Raw genomic sequence first — 13,499 nt, forward strand, 5'->3', positions numbered from 1 at the left:
ATATCATCTAGAACCGGGAGGGGGGTTGTGTTTCACATCACCAGAATAATGATACAATTGCTCCAAATAAAACCAAATTTTGGGGATCTAGCTTATGAGGATCCCTATGAACACCTTAGAAATTTCATGAAGGTATGTGGAGCCTTAGTGTTCAAGAATATATCTCAAGAGTCCGTAAGATTGAGGTTATACCCATTCTCTTTAGCGGGAGAGGCTACAAGATGGTTGGCAGAATTGCCAAATGATGATTCTATCACTTAATGGGAAGAGCTAACGGATGCCTTCTTGGAGATATTCTTTCCACCCTCGAAGATGGTTAAACTTTGAACACAAATCCAAAATTTCAAGTGTATTGAAGGTGAGCCTCTACATGAGACATGGTTGAGGTTCAAGAAGCTGCTTTTCCAATGTCCAACACATGGCGTTCTGGACAACTTGTTGCTGCAATAATTCCATTGAAGCTTGATTCAATCAATAATGGTGTGGCTGATCAGATAGTCCAAGGTAGATTAATGAGACAATTGAACAATGTGGCTTCTTTGTTGCTAGACGATATGACTAAGGTCAACCGAGCATGACACACTAGAGAGGACCAAGTGTCTCCTCTACAATTGGATTTAAGCAAAGAACAAGTTGAGAATAACCATGAAAGAGATAAAAACATGGCAAAAATGATGACCCAAATCGATTTATTTTCTAAATATGTCATAGGATGTGGACCCAAGTTGATAAATGCGGTTGGAACAAACTTTAGCCAATGCTCGGATGATGCCAAATTTTAGGCATTATACAAGGAGGAAGTTCAATACTTAGGAAATCAAATGGAGGGTTCTCAAACCAATTATCAACGACAAAGTGGGAACCAAGGTTGGAAATTCTAACACCTCAAAAATTTTAACTTGGAATGGAAAAGTGAATAGGGTAGCCCATTGAGGAGTTTACGGGCTATGAAGAGGTGCACAAACTGTCACCCCGCCCGTGAAGTTGCACCAAGCAACCATGAAGGATCACAGGAACATAGACGGTCTGTGAAGCTTCACACGGTCTGTGCTGATCAACTTTAAAGTTTTGGGTGAACTTCAAGCGATCATATCTCTCAGCATAAAATGCATTAGGTGGTCCATGACCTATCAAATTAAAATTCTTTGAGTCCTCTTTCCAACGCCACCAAGTTTGCCTAATTTCAAACTCGGAGTAAGGAGTTCTGCTCATTTTAGTGAAGCCCTGTCGGGAAGGGCAACATGATGACCCACTAGACGGCCCGTGATGCTTTAAATGGCCTGTGAAGCAATAGACGGCTCGTGAGACTTGCCGTTTTCAGCACGCTTCTGGCTTTAAAAGTTGGGGTCATTTTTTTCTTTCCCCCTATGCGATTGGTACTTAAACTATGTCATTTTACTTTGTATAAGCCTAATTAATTAGTAAAAAACTACCTAAAACATTCATTCTCCTAAAAAGTCATCAAACTTAGAATGAAAAAAAGAGAAAGAGGTGACAATTTTCTCTCCAGAACAAGCAGAGCTCTCCATCAAGTTCACCCCCAAAATCCAAGGGATTTCTCTATAGTTTTCTTCACAAGGTATGTGGGATTTCATTAGTAGGTTCCTTTACCCATTAGGTCCCTAGAATTCAGTCAGCTCTTCAACTTTTCCATAAATTGTTCAGACGTAGGGTTCATAAATATTGACATTTAGCTGCTATAGTTTCTATGATATTAATTACATATTTCATGGAGAATTAGTATAGTCCCATTTATAAAACTCAGAAACCCTACCTTGTGTTAATCATCCTTATTTCATGAATTCTACTTTCTAGGCAGATTAGTTAGATAATCATGCTTTAGAATTTGAATGCCATATCTTTTAGTATATGTATGATGCATTCTCAGATAATTCTCATTATTTTGAGCTATCTTGTAATATAGTTGAATTTTTAGCTTATATTCAGTTGGGAGTAAACTTAGCACCTAGTGGACATAGGGATGAAGGATCACCGATCAGTTTAGGCTGAGACCTTTAGAAGCAAATCCATGAGTCCCAGAACTATGGCGCCACCGTAAATCCTGAAAGGGTCACTTGTCAGATTAAGCTTGATACCCTTGTCCCTTGTACATATCAGTTAGTGGATCCACGCTAGACTTGGTCAGACTCTTGGCAAGGTATAAACACACTTCCATCCAGGGTTACATGTTGGCCCATTGTTAGCTTAGCTTGGGTATGTCAGTTAATAGTATCTCCTACAGTTAAATTCATGTTGCATTGATCATATATTCAATATTTATTTCAGTATACAACTTAACATGATACATCTTAATAATTAGTACTTGCTCACTGTATCCAGCTGAGCTTTTAGTTATTCTTCAATATATCCATTTCCATGTTCAGTTTCTATAGTGTTTAGCTTAGCACATATTTCGGATGCTTAGTACATTCAAAGTACTGACACATACTTTTGTGCTACATCGTTGTATGATGTAGGTTTAGGCGCTCATCATCCAGACCGCGCTTAGCTAGACTTCAAGTCCGTACTCAACAACTTTAATAGCTAGTCCTCATAATTCAAGGACGATAGACATGCTCTACTTTTCAGTTTCAGACTTGTTAGAGTTAGCTGGGGGCATGTCCCAACAACTCAGATTAGTGAAAGCCATTCAGACATATATTAGATTAAGCTTGAGTTGTTAGTATTATTTTCATTAATCATTATACACTTCATATATTTTATATGTAATAAAATATTTAGGGCTTTTCCCCATATAAGGTACTAAATTTTTTTAGATTCTGCACGTTGCATATTTTAATTGAACTTTTATAGATATGCCATGCCACTGGTTAGCTTGGAGTTACTTGTGACATTAAGCATTGTTGTTCATCTATAGGGTAGCCTCAGGGTGTGACAAACTTGGTATCAGAGCCTCAGGTTTAAGTGTCCTGGGGTGTCTTAAATTCGCATCAAGTAGGGTCTTCTTCATGGGTGTGAAGTGCGCCACACTTATGGGGAATGAGCTATGAGATGTTAGGAAAAACATCTTTTTTTATTTTTCCAGCTCGTGCTATAGAGTATAAACTCTATTGAACTAACTCTTGCTCTTTGCATTTCAGAAAAATGCCTCCAAAAAGAGCTAACACCAAGAATCAGCCAGCAACTCCAACCCATTGAATGATAAAGTCACGCATGCCGAGTTTAGGGATGCTTTCCAAGTTCTTGCTTAGGCCATGACCGCCCAAGTCAATTAGCAAGTTGTGGCCCCATCTCTGCCACACACTAATACTGTTGTAGCAAGAATTTGAGACTTCACTCGGATGAACCTTTCTGGACCAATTTTTCCCACTTGATCTCATGGAGGCCAAGGTCCAGGAATTTATTAATCTGAAGCAGAATGACAAGAGTGTGAAGGATTATGCTCTCCAATTCACACAATTATGCAAGTATGTTCCACCGATAGAAGCTGACTTCTGAGCTCATACGAGCAAGTTCATGTTTGGTGCTTTCGATGATTTGGTAAAGGAATGCAAGACGTCCTTGCTTATTAAGGAAATGACATCTCCAGGTTGGTCACTTATGCTCAGTAGATTTAGGAAGATAAAATCAAGCAAAGATGAGGAGACAATAAGAGGGCTAGGACTGGTGACTTTAGCTACTCTCAGTAGAGGTCATGGGGTGAAAACTAGTCAAAGTTCTGTTAGAAGAATTCACCTCGAGCTCCATCTTATGCTAGTGCCTCAGTACCAAAATTCATGAGGGATCAATGGGATAGAGTGTCAGGCTCTATGTTCCAAGCTGCAATTACTAATGGGTGCACTCATCAAGTGTGTAAAAAGTGTGGTAAGAACCATTAGGGTGAGTGCATGACAGGTAGTGGAAATTTCTTTGGGTGTGGTAAGCCAGGCAATTAGATCAAAGAGTGCCCTGACAATTCTCAGAAGGGTAGAGATACTCATTGGCAGAATCACGACAGCTCTGCAGCAGCTCCAGCTCGTTGCCCCACTCAGCAGGGTGCCTTGTCTAGTATAGGTGGAGGTCAGCGCCTAAACAGGTTGTATGCTCTTCAGGCTTGACAAGACCAGGAGGATTCTCTGATGTGGTCACAGGTATGTTAGAATTCTTTCATTTAGCTATTTATGCATTGCTAGATCCAGGGGCAACACATTATTTCTAACTCCTTATATTGCAGCAAACTTTGATTTCAGTTTAGAAACTCTCCTAGAATTCTTCTCAGTCTCTACTCTAGTTGGTGAACCAGTTATAGCTAGAGGGGTATCCAGAAATTGCCATGTCACAGTTCCCAGCAAGTAACTTAGCAGACCTTGTAGAGTTAGATATGATATAATTTGATGTCATTCTAGGCATGGATTAGTAACATTCATGTTATGCCTTAGTCAATTGTAGAACTAGGATCGTTCTATTTTAGTTTCCAAATAAGCCAGTCTTAGAGTGGAAAGGTAGTAACTTAATGCCTATAGGTCGGTTTATCTCTTACCTTAAGGCAATGGAAATGATTTCTAAAGGGTATATCTATCATATTGTTTGGGTTGAGGATTCGAACTCCGAGACCATAACTCCTGAGCCATTACCAGTGGTGAATGAGTTTCCAAAAGTGTTTTTAGAAGATCTTCCTGGAGTTCCTCCCAAAAGGGAAATTCACTTCGAAATAGATCTCTTTCGAGATATCCTGCCTATTTTGATTCCTTATTACATAATGGCTCCAGTTGAGCTTAAGGAATTGAAAGAATAGTTGAAAGACCTTCTAGATAACGGCTTCATCAGACACAACATCTCTTCATGGGGTGCTCCAGTGTTGTTCGTGCGTAAGAAAGACGTTTCTCTCAAGAAGTGCATTGACTATTGTCAGTTTAACAAATTCACAATCAACAATAAATATCCCATCCCTAGGATTGATGACTTGTTCGACCAGCTTCAGGGTGCTAGTTGCTTTTCTAAGATAGATCTCAGATCCAACTATCATCAGCTCAGAGTGAAAGATTGTGAAATCCCAACGACAACCTTAAGGACTCGGTATAGTCATTGTGAATTTGTAGTTATTTCTTTTTGGCTAAAAAATGCTCCTTTAACTTTCATGGACTTAATGAACTGAGTGTTCAAATAGTATTTAAACTGGTTCGTCATTATCTTTATTGATGATATCCTTGTTTATTCTAGAAATGAGGAAGAGCCTACGACTCATCCAAGAGTTGTTTAGCAAACCCTCAAATATCACTAGTTATTTGCTAAGTTTAGCAAATGTGAATTTTGGTTACAGTCGGTCGCTTTCCTTGGTCATGTGGTATCTAGTGAAGGGATCGAAGTGGATTCTATGAAAATTGAGGCAGTAAAGCACTGGCCTAGACCCACCTCTCCGACTGATATCATAAGTTTCTTGGGTTTTTCCGGTTACTACAGGAGGTTTGTTGATGAATTTTTTATACCCCAAAATTACAACTACCTAAAGAAGTATAAATGGTCGTTGTCAAATAAAGAACCTAACTTTTCGGTTAGGGTCGATCCCACGAGGAATATGGTTTAGACCTAGGTTAACTTACAATTATCTACGTTTAATCAAACTACTTCCAAAAAAGGGGGGATTTCTAAATAAAATAATAGTTGATTAATTTGAAGTAACAAGTAACATGTAACAAGTAAGAAGTAATCAGAATTCGTGGTTTGGTTTATCAATATGAGATGTAAACTAGGGTACATGTGTTCCCCACAAGTTTAACATCCAAGGTTTGTAAGTTATGTATCTCCTAAGTGATTGGTCCTCCAAATAGGGAATTTCACCATGAAACTTGGTCCGTCTACGGGTGTATTCTTTACTAAGACTTACCCTTAACCCTAGATATGCCTTCGCAATAAGTGGGTCAGGCTATTAAATAGTGAATTATCATGTTTAAAGTTCTGTTTTTTTAGTCCCTTTCTCATTTGTTACCTCCTTGGTCCAGCAAGTAGGAATAAGGCATCTTCTAACACTGCGCACCGCTAGAAAGCATTCTAAACGAAAGGATTAACAATACATGCATAAACACTATTCAATAATTACTTAGTTATTGATTTTACTTTGTTAATTACTCATGGTTCCCACAACTCTAGTTGTGGATTTAGTGTCACGCCTCAGATCTGATTAAGACGGACAGGCACCCGATGTCTAAATGGCCTGGGAGAACCAACTTAAAACCTGTACTTACCATACATTTAACTATGATAACTATGAAGCTATGACAAGCTTATATGCCCTGTAGGGATAAAAGTCCGACATAGACAGGCCCAAAACTTATATACAACACTTGGACGTGGAGGCCACAATTGTTAAGAGACAAGACACAACCAAACTTTATACATTAGTCTACAAAGCCTCTACAAGATAGACAACCTTAGTTTAGGTCGGGACAAGGCCCCGCCTTACCCTTAACAACTATACGGTAACAAAATAGATGCCAAAGACTCGATTAAGCCCCGAATCAACTTGGAGCTCACCAATAGCAGCTGAGTGTCCTGTGCTCCTACTGGGGAGGTCTACTAGCTGGAGTACCTGTGGCTGCAGCATGAAATGTAGCGTCCCCCGAGAGGGACGTCAATACGAAGAATGTACTGAATATGTAAGACAATAACATATGTAAACAAGAGCTCAATTGAAATCAAGTATCAATATGTAACTGCATAGATTAGATTAAAGACCACCCTTGTTGCTGTTGTGGGATCATGTACATTATATTCTTTTCTGTATATTTTCTTTACATTGCGATCTCTGTAAAACATGTGATACAAATAACCAACTGATCAGTGGTAAAAAAGGATGACCCATGCTAGGCATTTTAACCCCTGAGATGCTGTCCTCAAATATATAAATTTGGGATCGACCCATGCTAGGCTTTCGCCCCTAGGCTGCCACCCTTATACACAAATTGGGATCGACCCATGCTAGGCTTTTGCCTCTGGGCTGCCACCTTTACACATATACCGCTTCATATAGTTTCTTTAATCCTTGAGATTGTTATTTTGGTGGTCATAATTATTTTTGAGCATCAGAACTGTGGATCAGTAGTAGGAAACATATGAATATGCACTTAGGGCAATAACAATAACACAAGATGGAAATGTAACACTAATGAATTACATAAGAGCTCAAATGACACAATGGACCTCATTTGATTGACAGGAGTAATCACAAAGCTACTGCTGAAATTACCCTTTTCTCATACCTATACTTGGAAAAGTAAAGATGCACATATATTGAAGCAATTCGACACACTAAGGAGAGGGGAACTATTGCTAGCTGTGTTTGGGATTGTACGCTGCCACTAAGTGTCTTTTACTTGAAAGAGCACTTAGGAAGCTCACTTGTTGGTAGTGACACAAGCAGAGTTCATGCCAAATAATATAGAATCGAATAGCCTTACATACCTTGCTGTACCACTCAGATAGTACAACGAATTAACCTCCTTCCTTTCCGATTATTAATCTACAATGAAATAAGTAACACAACTAATATTAGTAGCTAACCAACAGATTGGACTACTTAAACTTGGCAAACAGTAATCAGGCAGCAAACCCATACTTATCAAACCGACGGTATGCATTCCACCCCTTCTCTTTTAATAACGTCATATACAATACGACATTCTAATAAGGTCCCCTGAAACTCCTCGGGCTTTATAACATATGCAAAACAATATATAAAGAGGTTGCAGGCAGCAAGCTCATGCAACGCCCAATTAGATGGTACGTTACTGCACCATTTATCGTTTTATCCTTTAACAAGTTCTCATGACTTCTGCACATGCCTCCTTATGTTACTATACACAAATCAGTTTCTAAACATCAGAATGTGGCAGTAGCAATATGAACTCACGGTTTCCGACCACTGTCCCTTGAGCATCCAACTAACATTACATTTAAAATGCTCAAATGGGCTAACAATTGAGTTAAAGGGGACTCCCCTCCATGGCTGTCCCAACATGCACAATTAACCAGAACATTCCCCAATCTCACACCATGTAAAAGGAACAATTCTCAGCTCATTAACACATACCAAATCCCCTAACCAATTCAAGCACAAAAGAGGGATGAAAAAATTAACATATGGCAGTGGCCTTACCTTAAGGTGAAATCAGTTCCTCCTCTTGAATTTCTTAAGATGGGAGATGTTACACCAACTTGTACTTGAAAAATAAAGGGTTTTCTTAGATTTTTAATGGTGAACTTGCAGGCCAGCACTTTGGAGCTTCTAGGGTTTCTTTTTGGGAGTAAATTGTTGTAGAACAAGTGAGAGATATATGAAATGAATTTAATTCTCTTAAGGGTGCTTTATGAACGTTTTTCATTAAGAAAAATGTAGAAATATCTAGTCCCTCACTTTAAGTAAGCAGGTACATCACTCCCTTAATTTCTGCCACAAGATCTTTAAGTAGTTGCATCACCTAGTTGCCCTTTTCTTTTAAATGCAGTACACATATTTCCTAAGTAGGTGCATCACCTACTTACCACTTATTTAAGTAGGTCAGTAGTTAATCTACCATTAAGAACCTATGTCATCCTTTTTACGTAAGCTACACATGTACGTGAGTAACTTAATTACGTAAGATATCCGAATCAGTAGCTTAAGCAAGTAGGTTGATTACTATGACAAATTATACTTTACTTACTCTATTTAGCCTCAAGCCTCTTTCGAATATTGTCAAACCTATTTCAAATCCTCACTACTCACATAGAACTAGTATATGCAAAATATGGGACGTTACATTTAGCTATCCATGCTTGAGTTATCACAATTCATATTTGAGTTTTAAATAGAAATAGAATAGATGAAATACAAAATCTTGCATTGAAAACCAAAAGCAAATTGCATAAACACACTTTAAGAATTAAATGTTGAAAAAGTTTGCAAAATAATTCCCTAGAGTTAAAAGTACGTCTAACAAAAGTTCTCATTCCTCAAATATGAAAAATAAAACTTATACTTATAGAAAACTAAATCCTAACCTAAATAGGAAATTCCAATTTTGGCAGTTTCGATCAATGACAGTCAACGACAGACCGTGGATCAGCAAATGGTCTGTGAGTCTCCTCTATTATTCAGCAGTTGGCCAAAATATCGTGGTCTTGAAATGATGGTAATCACCTATGGCCCGTAGGTCTATGCATGGTCTGTCCTGTTTCTCCATGGTTAAAGTACTGGAGCTCAACTTTCTAAATCAAACGACGACCTACCAATGACGGTCCGTCACTCAGACTACGGGGCTTCGTTAACCTCTGTGGTTCAACACTTAGTCAGACTTCCTTGAACTCGTGATTCACGTCTCCACCTACGACTCGTCGACTGAATGACGGCTCGTAGGTGGGCTTCGTCAGTTGCCATTTTCAGCTGCTTCAGCTCTTTTTTTCACTCAATTGCTCCAACCCTCTCTCCTGCAAAATTAAATCAAAATACCATCATATCTAATAACAAACTGCCCAAGACTCACACAAACTTCAAGTATAATGCATCAAAAATACCATAAACTCATGGTACATCAACATCCTCAACTTAAAATTGTTTCTTGTCCTCAAGCGACACAATTAACTCTAAATGACACTCATGCTGAAGCAAACAAACAAACTCAAGCAATCACATGGCTTTCTCTATCAACCCTTTCACACAGTGCACATCTTTTCATTTTGACTCAATAAGCTAACTCATGCGGATCAAACCATGACATAGACAAACCAATAGATATCATCACATGCACAGACAACAATCACAAAGATATCAACTTTCCAACGATGTAACTAGTGCCTTTATCACAAAGAAATCCTTTTTGTCACACAAAATTTTATGTACTAGCTAAACATTCAATAAACACTCACCCTCAGAAGTGAATTCAGATATAGTTAGTGCTCAATACCACAGGCTTACCCTTATTTTCTCCGTTTTGACTTTCAAAACTAGTTAACGAGGATCACTATAGGGCTTTATTAGCTTGTAACATAGGCTCAGGGTCATGTATGGTACATTTGAATAACTTAGTGACTTTTCTGCAATTACATTGTCCATTTACCTATTTTGACCACAAATTTTGACATCGTTTTTTCCTACTCTTTTCCTTGACTTATTTCAGCGCGGATGTGACTTTAACTTATCATTCTTGATTGCTTCATTTTTCTTTTCATCTTTATTCAATCATTATCATTATTTTGTTTCTTTTGGATTGAGTCACACTTTTTACTATCCTTTCATCTTTTTCTTCTTCTACAAAAACTATTTTCATACCCTTTTGTTGCAATTTTCCTTTTTCGTAGCTACCCTCAACTTACGTATTTTGCATGAGTTGAGGTGCATGATGTCCTAGGTAGGACTAGGGCCAAGATTAAGGTAACTTATGAATAAGCCACAGTCAACTTAGGCTTTTGTCCTGAGTTAAGATACACAATGTCCAAGGAGGGACCAAGGACAAAACAAATTTTAGGGAAGGTGTGTTAGGTGTATTGAAAGAAATGGTATTAATTAGGCTCAAACATTTCGATCAAGGTGAGTATTTATTTCTTTTGGTTGGTTTCTTTTAGGCTTAAGTGGCCTTATTATCAACAAAAGGCCTATGATAATTTCCCAATTTCGAGGCTAGATCATCTTAGCAGGACGAACGAGGCAAGTTCTAGATTGGCACACACTATATGAATATACAAAACAACCTCACGCACTTGGCGCATTGTTCCATTATTGAATCATTAATGCATTAGGTACAAATTCTAGCATAAGTTATGCTATCATATCAGTTCCTATCATGTCATATGAAGATCCAACACATTCAACTCATTAAGCCTACAAATATAGCACAATTTAATTTTTTGGAAAGGAATCAATTTTCATGCCCTTACACCATCATGCTTTCATTCTTTTAGTCTACTTCTACACATCCTAAACATGTCGGTTGTACATAAATTAAAACAGTGCTTGGGTAAAAAGAACAGAGGCAAGAAAACCCCAAGGAAGGATTGTGAGTTGGGTTACTCTGGCTTTACCCTAGAACTCGCAATCCAATTCACCACACCCCGTCAAATAAAATAGTTCAATATCCTCAAGGCACCACAAATCAAAATAAAATACATTAGGTGAGACAAACATGTGGCGCATAGGTGCCAAATCCAAATCAAGAAGTAGGTGTGTCCGGTTTACCAGACCCCGCTGGATCAGCAGGAGTGACATCATCAACAATTCCCTCAATAGTAGTGGGAACACCTTCAATAGTGATCCCCGATCCAGATACACCTCTAGTCATCTCGCGTACTTTGCGCAGTCGTAACTGCTCTGCAAACAATGTCTGGCGTTGGGCTCCCTCCAACTAGTGCCTTTCTCTCAATTTCTAGCCACACGAGAGGGTTCATGGGGAAAAATCTCATCTCCAAAAAGTGCAGAGAGCACCACACCATTGGCCTCTATCTCTGGAGCCACTTCTGGAACAATGTCAGCTTGAGTAGCTAGAGCAACAACTTCAGCCCGGAGTTGGTCCAACTCCGATTGAAATGAAGTCACATAAATAGTAGGCTGTGTCTGAGGCCTCTGAAGAACCCTAAGCTCGAATTTATCTAACCACATGTGTACTGATTTGCTCTTATCATCGATCATCTTCTCAATGCGAGCCTCTGCCTCATCTACAGCCCTCTGCATCCATGGTCTCATATGCTGCAACAAACTAGCCATATTAGTCTCTAATTTATGGACCTGGGCAATAGGTGTCAAAATCAACACAAAAGGGGTAGTAGCACGTGGTGTACTCTTAGCATGACTGGTGGAAGTCAAATGGGGTGCTCGTGGCTAGGCTGTCACCGTAGTGGAAGGCATAGTTGCATTATCAGCCTGCTAAACCTCAACCTGCTCAACATCTCTAGCTAGATCAACACCAAATTAAGGGACTGCAACTGGTGTACTCTTTTGAGGGGCAGTTGGGTTTGTATCATCTTGTATTAACCCCACATCAATCGTCTTGGTCACATCAACCAACTTATCACAATGCCATATCGGCACAGTAGCCTCTCTGCAAAGGCAAAAGATCACACACGGAAAGGGAAAAGTAGTAGTCCACTGAATGCCTTCTCATGAATCTCTAAAATAATGATCCTGGAAAAGTCGATATCAAACCCTGCCATCAATTTAACAAGCATCACCGCGTGGTCCCAAGTGAAAGCATTGTACGTATGTGTTGGAGATAGTCTGTGTCATATGATATACCACCTGAATATTGCTGAAAAGGTTAAAGTCACTTTCCTGATTGGTAGTGTCATACTTCGCACCCACTAGGTGCTCTCTCACTCATTAGCTATATGGCAGGCCATCCAGCGTAGTAATAACTCTCTCTTCTCAGAGTCTCGAAAATATTCACCATGTACTATCCCTATCAATAATTGTACTCAGTCGTATTAATTGGTTGACCATGCGACATGCCATAAATAAAGCGACAGATGGTTCATTCTGAAATATCCACAGATATACCCCTCACCATAGTTGATAGCAAATGAGGATGAACCAAAGGCTTGGCTTATGGTGGTAGGGCATTGTTCATTATGGTAGCATAGGAAGCATAGAACTCCCTCACTATTTCCTCACTATACTTTCATGGATTCTTCGATATCCACTCACATATGTGCTTCTTGAAAATTTGATGAATAGTAGGCACATCGTGGAGGCTCCCAGTCAGTACTCGACACTCTTTAGTAATAGCTTGAGCAATCTTTTGGTGTTCATTCACAAATTTCTCATCAAAGTAGATCTGAAACTGCCCTTTGATGTACCACCTGTTTGGATCATTAGAGATGTAAAGCAAGTCAATTTTAATATCGGAGGGATCATAAGCTTCCCTAGTACTAGTCTCGTAAGAAGCTGAAGTGGGTGTGCCTGAACAACTAGAGTCGAACTGCGACTCTCCATTATTTTTCCCCGAAGACTAGACCCCCTCATCAAACTGGGAGGTAGTGACCTCAACTTCCTCGTCCGATGTCACAACCTGCCTAGACATGTGCCTCGTGGTAGCAGGTGTAGTGGGTGAGTCTTTAGTGTTCAATGGGACATACTTATCGCCACTAGACTAATCAAGCAGTAGGAGTGATGGTACCACAGAGTTGGACTTCCCTTTTCTCTGGTAGACGGGTACTTTATTTGGTGCCATTTGGACTGTGGGAGACTAGTTAGTTTTCAAAGAAATAAAAAAACAAGAATTTTTTTAAAAACAAAATTAAACTAAAAACAAAATTTGGGGTAGTGATTGTTTTTTAGATCCATGGTAGGTACCTATGGACTGTCGAGTGAACGACGGGCCGTCAGTCCCCTTTGTAGATCAATATGTCACATTTTAGGTCCTAGCAGTTAGAATGACGGTCCACCAGAATGGTCTGTCGAAGGAATGATGGACTGTAAACTAGATTGTGGTTTAGAATTTAAGTTAATATTTCGTGTGGTTGATCAATGGGACCGACCTACGGTCCGTAGGTTCACCCATAGTCTGTGGATTGTGGTCGTCGACCAATACTGGTTG

Source organism: Solanum verrucosum, unplaced genomic scaffold (assembly GCF_900185275.1).
Source record: "Solanum verrucosum unplaced genomic scaffold, falcon-dt-bn FXZP01000110.1, whole genome shotgun sequence".
Classification (NCBI taxonomy): Eukaryota; Viridiplantae; Streptophyta; class Magnoliopsida; order Solanales; family Solanaceae; genus Solanum; species Solanum verrucosum.